Source organism: Triticum aestivum, chromosome 7B (assembly GCF_018294505.1).
Source record: "Triticum aestivum cultivar Chinese Spring chromosome 7B, IWGSC CS RefSeq v2.1, whole genome shotgun sequence".
Taxonomy (NCBI): Eukaryota; Viridiplantae; Streptophyta; class Magnoliopsida; order Poales; family Poaceae; genus Triticum; species Triticum aestivum.
In genome coordinates, this window is record NC_057813.1 from 11135335 (window position 1) to 11144573 (window position 9239).

Consider the following 9239-nt stretch of genomic DNA (forward strand, 5'->3'; position numbering starts at 1 on the left):
ATCGAAGAGGCAATGGTGTTGATGTAGAAGCCCTCCGTGATCGATTCCCCCTCCGGCATATCACCGGAAATGGCCCCAAGATGGGATCTCACAGGTACAGAAGGTTGCGGCGGTGGGAAAGTGTTTTCGTGGCTCCCCTGATGTTTCTAGGGTATAACAGTATATATAGGCAAAGAAGTACGTCGGTGGAGCTATGAGGGGCCGACGAGGGTGGGGGATGCGCCTACCCCCCCTGGGCGCGCCCTCCTGCCTCGTGGCCTCCTTTTAGAGTCCTAGACTTCAACTCCAAGTCTTCTGGATTGCTTTTGGTCCAAGAAAGATCCTCGGGAAGGTTTCATCCCGTTTGGACTCCATTTAATATTCCTTTTCCGCAAAACTCTAAAATAGGCAAAAAAATAGAAACTGGCACTAGTTCTCCGGTTAATAGGTTAGTCCCAAAAATAATATAAAAGAGCATATTAAAGCCCATTAAACATCCAAAACAGATAATATAATAGCATGGAACAATCAAAATTTATAGATACATTGGAAACGTATCAGAGACGACGGAAATCAATTCTAGATGCCGCAAGTTCCAGAAACACCAGATCCAATCTAGACACCATCTCGGAGGGGTTCATCATGTCCATTGGTGCCTCTCCGATGATGCGTGAGTAGTTCTTTGTAGACCTACAAGTACTTAGTTAGTAGCTAGATGACTTCCTCTCTCTCTCTCTTGATTATCAATACAATGGTCTCTTGGAGATCCATATGATGTAAGTCTTTTTGCGATGTGTTTGTTGGGATCTGATGAACTTTGAGTTTATAACCAGATCTATGTTTTTATCTATGAAAGTTATTTGTGTCTTCTTTGATCTTTTATATGCATGATTGATTATAGCCTCGTATTTCTTCTCCAATATTTGGGTTTTGTTTGGCCAACTTGATCTATTTATCTTGCAATGGGAAGAGGTGCTTTGTGATGGGTTTGATCATATGGTGCTTGATCCCAGTGACAGAAGGGGAAACGCCACATATGTATCGTTGCTATTAAGGATAACAAGATGGGGTCTACTTCTACATTAATAGATCTTATCTACATCATGTCATTGTTCTTATTGCATCACTCCATTTTTCCATGAACTTAATACACTAGATGCATGCTGGATAGTAGTTGATGTGTGGAGTAATAGTAGTAGATGCAGGCAGGAGTCGGTCTACTAATCTTGGACGTGATGCCTATATAATGATCATTGCCTGGATATCATCATGATTATTTGAAGTTCTATCAATTGTCCAACAGTAATTGTTTTCCCACCGTTTGCTATTTTTCTCGAGAGAAGCCACTAGTGAAACCTACGACCCTCGGGTCTCTTTTTGTCATATTTGCCTTTGCGATCTATTTTCCTTTGATTTTATTTTAAGATCTACTAAACCAAAAATACAAGAATACCTTTCTGCACTTTATTTATTTCGAGATCTATTTATCCTATCTATCACGACTTTATCCCGTCTTCTCACCAATTTGAGGCATCGTTACCCGAAAGGGATTGACAACCCCTTTAACACGTCGGGTTGCGAGTATTTGTTATTTGTGTGCAGGAGTTTCTTACGTTGTGTTGCTTGGTTCTCCTACTGGTTCGATAACCTTGGTCTCATCACTGAGGGAAATACCTACTGTTGTTGTGCTGCATCATCCCTTCCTCTTTGGGGAAATACTGACGTGGTTTAAGCAGACATCAAAGGAATTTCTAGCGTCGTTGCCGGGGAGGATCTTCAACATCAACCAGGTTCCTAAACACAAATCTCATCTCCTTGCAATTTACATTATTTGCCATTTGCCTCTCGTTTTCCTCTCCCCCACTTCACAAAAAATTGCCGTTTTATTCGCCCTCTTTTTCGTTTGCCTTTTTCTCGCTCGATCTTTTGTTTGCTTGTGTGACCATGTGTCCTCTATTTGCTTGCATCTTCGCTTGCTAAGAGTCTATTGATATGGATCCTCATCCACTAGCTAATCTTTTTAAGAGATCTAATTATGTTGAAGCAGTTGCTAGTGAATTGAGTGCACTTGATTATCTCTATGAAGTTTTGCTTGAAATTCGTGAATCTAAAAATTGTGATGAAGTGCTAAAAGAAGAAATTTGTGAAGTGATTCACAATAGCTCCTTGAACAAAAAGCATGATTGCAATGATGTTATTATAAATTCTATTATGCAATGCCCCAAGCTTGGGGATGCTAATTTTGCTATGTCTACTACTTATTGCAATGATCATGATTAGGGTGATAATGTTTCTTATGATCTTGAAAATTTATTTAAGCCTCATGATGAATATGATATCGATAATAATGTTTGCAATAATATTGAAAGTGGGTTTGTAAGAGTGTCAACATAGGTAATAATTATCCCACTACTTTGGAGAATGGTCAATCTTATGCATTTTTTGATAAAAGTGGGCTTGGAGAGGTTATGACTTTATTTGATGATAATCCCACTATTTTGCAAGAGTGTCAACTTTGCATGCATGTGGATCATGAAGGGAATATTTTATGTGATAGTTATATTGTTGAATTTGAATATGATCCCACATGTAATTATTATGAGAGAGGGAAATATTGTGGTAGAAATTTTCATGTTACTAAATTACCTCTCGTTATGTTGAGATTGCTATTGTTTCTTTCTTCTTCCTTGCATATGCTAGCTTTTGCTTGCCTTGATAATTTGTTTTCTTATAAAATGGCTATGCATAGGAAGTATTTTAGACTTAAGTATGTTGGTCACATGTTTTGTGATGCTCTCTTTGTGCTTCAATTCTTGTCTTTTAGTGTGAGCATCATTAAAATTACCAATGCCTAGCTAGGGGCGTAAAACAATAGCGCTGGTTGGGAGGCAACCCAACTTGTATCCTTTTGCTTTTTGGTTTTCTCACTATTTTGTATAAAATACACAATTATGCCTCTATTTAGATGTGTTTTTGTGGTTTAAATTAGTGTTTGTGCCAAGCAAGGCCTTTGGGATGATTTGGGTGGGAGTTGATTTGATCTTGTTGAAAAATAGAAACTTTTGCACTCACAAAATTATTTTTAATTTATTAGAAGAGTGATTTTGAGTTGATTCTTTGTGAAGAAGATTAATAAACAAATTATTCACGTTGTCCTAATTTTTTTAGAATTTTTTGAGTTACATAAGTATTCGAAGTAGTCAGATTGCTACATATTGTTCTATTTTTGGCGGATTCTGTTTTCTTTGCATTGTGTGCTTGTTTTGATGATTCTATGGTTTTATTTGAAGAGTTTTTGCCATATAGAAGTTGGAATACAATAGATATAATGCAAAAATAAATTATTAATGGTTTTGCAATAGTACTTATGGTAGTGGCTTGCTTTTCTCATACCAACGGATCTCACGAAGGATTTTGTTGAGTTTTGTGTAATTGAAGTTTCAAGTTTTGGGTGATCTTACGATGGATGAAGGAATAAGGATTAGCAAAAGGCTAAGCTTGGGGATACTCAAGGCACCCCAAGATAATATTCAAGAAGTACCAAGCAACTAAGCTTGGGGATGCCCCCGAGTGGCATCCCCTCTTTCTTCTAACAACCATCGGTATTTTACTTGGAACTATATTTTTATTCGTCCCATATTATGAGTTTTTCTTGGAGCGTCTTGTATGATATGAGTCTTTGCTTGTTTTTCTTTGTGTTTTAAGTCTTGAATCCTTGCTGGACACACCTTTTTGAGAGAGCCAAAAAATGCTATGCTTGCTCCTATGCTTCACTTATATTTTTAGAGCCATGGAATTGCTCTAGTGCTTCACTTATATATTTTTGAGCATGGCATACTGTGTTATTTTTGAAGAAATGCTCTCATGCTTCACTTATATTTATTTGGAAGTTAGTGAATTTTTTAAGAAATTCTCTCTTGCTGCACTTAGATTATTTTGAGAGAAACAAAAATTATGCTCATGTTCTTCACTTATATTTGTTTGAGCTTACTAAAAGCAACATATGAAAATAGTCCCAAAGTGATAGATATCCAAGGAGGATATAATAAAAACTTTCATGAAGATCATTGGACAAATAAACTTGGTTCTTAGTAATGGTTTTGAGATATGACAGTATGATATGTGAGTCATGTTGATGAGTAATTGTGCTTTAGTATGAGTATTGATGTTAATGTTTGTGATTCCCTATGCAAGCACGAAAGTCAATAGTTATGCAATGAAATTTATATCCTACTTGTGGTGCATTATTCTTTGTTACTTATATGCTTAATGCTTTGGTACAAGATTTTTCGTTTCTTGGTTGGTCGCATCTCAATCTTTTTGCTAGCCTTCATTTTTGCACTAAGTATGATCACTACTTGTGCATCCAAAACCCTTTAAACTAGTTTTTCCATATGAGTCCACTATACCTACCTATATGCGGTATTTCCATGTCGTTCTAAGCAAATTTGCATGTGCCATCTCTAATTTTCAAAATAAATTTCTCTTTTGTGTGCTCGTACCGCTCGCGAGGCGGTGAGGGGTGGCCAATATTTTTCATGCTAGATGTGTTATTCTCATGATGAGTGTTTATTCACTTGTCATTGCACGAGAGTACGACAAATGTATTAGGGACGCCCATTCCTGAAAGAAAAATGAATTTATTTTATGTTTTCAAATAATAAATTCCTTGAAAAGTGTTGGTATGGAGGGCAATCGTGGATACGGTTAGCCATGGAAAGTGAAAGTAGTGGTGGAAAAAGAAATAAACTTTATTTTCTGTTTGGGAACCTCCTATGATGTATCTAGCATGGAAAGTGTTGGGAGCTCTAAGTCGTTTTTGTTGTTGGAAAAAGTATGCCTCCCAAAATGTTTTTATCTCTCAGTTTTTGCTTTGAGCTCTGGCACCTCTACAAATCCCTACTTCCCTCTATGAAGGGCCTCACTTTTACTTTATGCAATTTTTATTTCGAATTTGAGTCTCCATCTTCTCTTATAAAGCACCAAGTAAAGGGCACTATGTTCGTATTTGAGCATTGGGTGTAGCTAATATTCGAGTGTGTTTCGTGAATGGATCAATGGTTGAGCATAATAAGCTAGGGATAACTTGCTTTAGTGTTGATATTTTGAAAGACATGGTTGCTTGTTGATATGCTTAAGTATTAAAATCTTCATGTCAAAACTAGACTATTGCTTTGAACCATATAAAAGTCCAAATGTCCATCCTACAAAGAAAAGAAAATGTGATGAACATGTTAGGCAGCATTCCACATCAAAAATTCTGTTTTTATCATTTACCTACTCGAGGACGAGCAGGAATTAAGCTTGGGGATGCTGATACATCTCCAATGTATCTATAATTTTTTATTGTTTCATGTTGTTATATTATCATTCTTGGATGTTTTACAACCATTATATAGTCATTTTATATCATTTTGTGGTACTAACCTATCTATAATACCTAAATACTCCCTCTGTTCCTTTATATAAGGTGTATTTGTTTTTTCAAAAGTCAAATGAGTGCAAGTTTGACCAAGTTTTTAGAAAAATATATCAGTATCCACAATATGAAATTTATATCATTTGATCGATCATGAAAAGTATTTTCATATTTTATCTATTGGGTATTGCAGATGTTTCTATTTTGTTCTATAAGCTTGGTCAAACTTTCACATGGTTGACTTGCACGGAAACCAATACACCTTATATTTTGGAACGGAGGGAGTAGTTCATGCCCACTAACCTATTTCTCTTGACATGCAACCTATCCACATCAGCAGCGCTGCCACATCAACATTTAGTTAGAAACTTACAAGCGGGACCCACTATAGTGCATAATACACACGTTGGCTTCAGTTACTGCTGCGTTGGCATCAGTTACTGCTGTTAGCCTGTTTTACGTCTCACGACACAGACTGCCCACAGAAGATGGGTTGGGTGCTACTACATCTCTGCAACACTGCAACCCGACCGTCTCCTCAATTACTCCCCGAGATTACTCCCCCATCGATTGATTTCATCTCCCTCTTCATCTTCTGCGCCCGATCCTCTTCATCCACTAAAAACTAATGCAACAGTAAAAGGGGTGGATCTGTTCTCCCCTTCAAACATCAGATTTGTTCTTTTCCCGTAGCCTCCACCTTGGGTCCCCGACCGCCGACCGACCAACCGCCGCCGCCTCGCTCTCGGCTGCACTCTCCCTCAACGACTAGGGGTACTCATTGGATCTTCTCGATTGTATCTACACCTTCCCTGGGTATATGATGATCGAATCTGGTTTGGCTTCTTTGTTCCTATCAGGCAGCGGCCATGGCGGCGGTGTTGGCGACAACCAGGAGGCGGGGGACTACGGGGTGTGCGCAATCTGCCTCGACAAGATCATGCTCCAGGAGATGGTGCTCGTGCCCTCCACCACAAATATTAAGCCCGAATGCAAGCGAGCGACCGAATTGCTTTGCTTTTGTGATCGGTTGATCAACATGCATAACCGGCATGCTCCCTTCTGCATTCCTCACTCCACATCATGATTGCAGGTTACTACTACCTTCACCTTCCCTCCTAGGTCGTTTATATGTATTTTTGTTTGTTGAGACCAAGGATTTGCAAGATTGACTGCAGTTCTCCATTTTTTTCAAGTGGACTGCAGTTCTCCTGTTGCTTTATTTGTTTTGTATGTAGAGGACAACAAACTAGAATGTGCATCGAGCAAAATTTCTAACCGAGAAGCTTCCCCTCAGGTGGATGCCGCTCATGTCCTATGACATCAACACATATGTATTTTAGTTAAATCTTTTGGCCACCAGCTTCCTCGTGCCAGGTTGAGAAAAGAAAGGAAATTAGGTTTGAATAGAATATTCAAATATTTATTCTAAGCTAGACAGATATAAGTGGGAGTCTGTAGGAGATATGCCCTAGAGGCAATAATAAATGCTATTATTTATCTCCAAGTTCATAATTATGTTTATGTTCCATGCTATAACTGCTGTGGTTCCCGAGCCCGTATATCCATAAAGGCTCTGGGGAAAACCCATGTGCACGTGTGGAATAATAAACGGTAATATGTATTCCTAGTCATGCGTCTAAGACTAGCTCAAGTGTTGCATGATGATTATGTTTTCCCAATCATTGGCATGTCTATGCCAGCAATTTTGAGGGCACAATGTTAAGAGAACATTTGTGTTGAATCGACCCGGATTGATGTTATGCTATGAGATTCATTCATCACAAGTTAATGGTAAATAACACAGAGATGGTTAATGTTTGCATGTTTCCTTAGACCATGAGAGTATCAAGTTTCTTCATGCTTGCTTCATGAACTTTGGGGTTTGTTAAACGTCATCCGTAAATGGGTGGCTATTACGGCGGCTTACTGGTTCATGGAAAAGTATGTCAAGTAACCTGATAGCTCAAGATTGGGATTTGCTCCTCCAACGATGGAGAGATATCTCTGGGCCCTCTCGGTGTTACGGTATCCATCATCGTCTGGCCAGACACTTTGTGATTGTTGGGTTACGTAGTAATTTCAAAAAGTTTCCTACGCACACGCAAGATCATGGTGATGTATAGCAACGAGAGGGGAGAGTGTGTCCACATACCCTCATAGACCGAAAGCGGAAGCGTCAGAACAAAGCGGTTGATGTAGTCGTACGTCTTCACAGCCCGACCTATCAAGCACCGAAACTACGACACCTCCAAGTTCTAGCACACGTTCAGCTCGATGACGTCCCTCGTACTCTGATCCAGCCGAGTGTCGAGGGAGAGTTCTGTCAGCACGACGGCGTGGTGACGATCTTGATGTTCTACCGTCGCAGGGCTTCGCCTAAGCACCGCTACAATATTATCGAGGAGAACTATGGTGGAGGGGGGAACCGCACACGGCTAAGAGATCAAGAGATCAATTGTTGTCTCTGGAGGTGCCCCCTGCCCCCGTATATAAAGGAGCAAGGGGGGAGGCCGGCCAGCCCTTTGGGGCGCGCCAAGGAGGGGGGAGTCCTCCTCCTAGTAGGAGTAGGACTCCCCTTTCCTAGTCCAACTAGGAAGAGGGAAGGGGGAAGGAAAGAGAGGGAAAGAGGAGAAGGAAAGGGGGGGGGGGGTGCGCCCCCTTCCCCTAGTCCAATTCGGACCCCTCATGGGAGGGGCGCACCACCTCCTTGGCCCAATACTCCCCCGGGGGGTTCCGGTAACCCCTCCGGCACTCCGATTTTCTCTGAAACTACCCGGAACACTTCCGGTGTCCGAATATAGTCGTACAATATATCGATCTTTATGTCTCGACCATTTCGAGACTCCTCGTCATGTCCGTGATCACATCTGGGACTCCGAACAACCTTCGGTACATCAGAACTCATAAACTCATTATATAACTATCATCGAAACCTTAAGCGTGCAGACCCTACGGGTTCGAGAACAATGTAGACATGACCGAGACACGTTTCCGGTCAATAACCAATAGCGGAACCTGGATGCTCATATTGGCTCCTACATATTCTACGAAGATCTTTATCGGTCAAACCGCACAACGACATACGTTGTTCCCTTTGTCATCCGTATGTTACTTGCCCGAGATTCGATCGTCGGTATATCAATACCTAGTTCAATCTCGTTACCGCCAAGTCTCTTTACTCGTTATGTAATGCATCATTCCGTAACTAACTCATTAGTTACATTGCTTGCAAGGCTTATAGTGATGTGCATTACGGAGAGGGCCCAGAGATACCTCTCCGACAATCGGAGTGACAAAACCTAATCTCGAAATACGCCAATTCAACATGTACCTTTGGGGACACCTGTAGAGCTCCTTTATAATCACCCAGTTATGTTGTGACGTTTGGTAGCACACAAAGTGTTCCTCCGGTAAACGGGAGTTTCATAATCTCATAGTTATAGGAACATGTATAAGTCATGAAAAAAGCAATAGCAACATACTAAACGATCAAGTGCTAAGCTAACGGAATGGGTCAAGTCAATCACATCATTCTCCTAATGATTTGATCCCGTTAATCAAATGACAACTCATGTCTATGGTTAGGAAACACAACCATCTTTGATCAACAAGCTAGTCAAGTAGAGGCATACTAGTGACACTATGTTTGTCTATGTATTCACACATGTATTATGTTTCCGGTTAATACAATTCTAGAATGAATAATAAACATTTATCCTGAAATAAGGAAATATATAATAACTTTATTATTGTCTCTAGGGCATATTTCCTTCAGTCTCCCACTTGCACTAGAGTCAATAATCTAGTTCACATCGCCATGTGATTTAACACCAATATT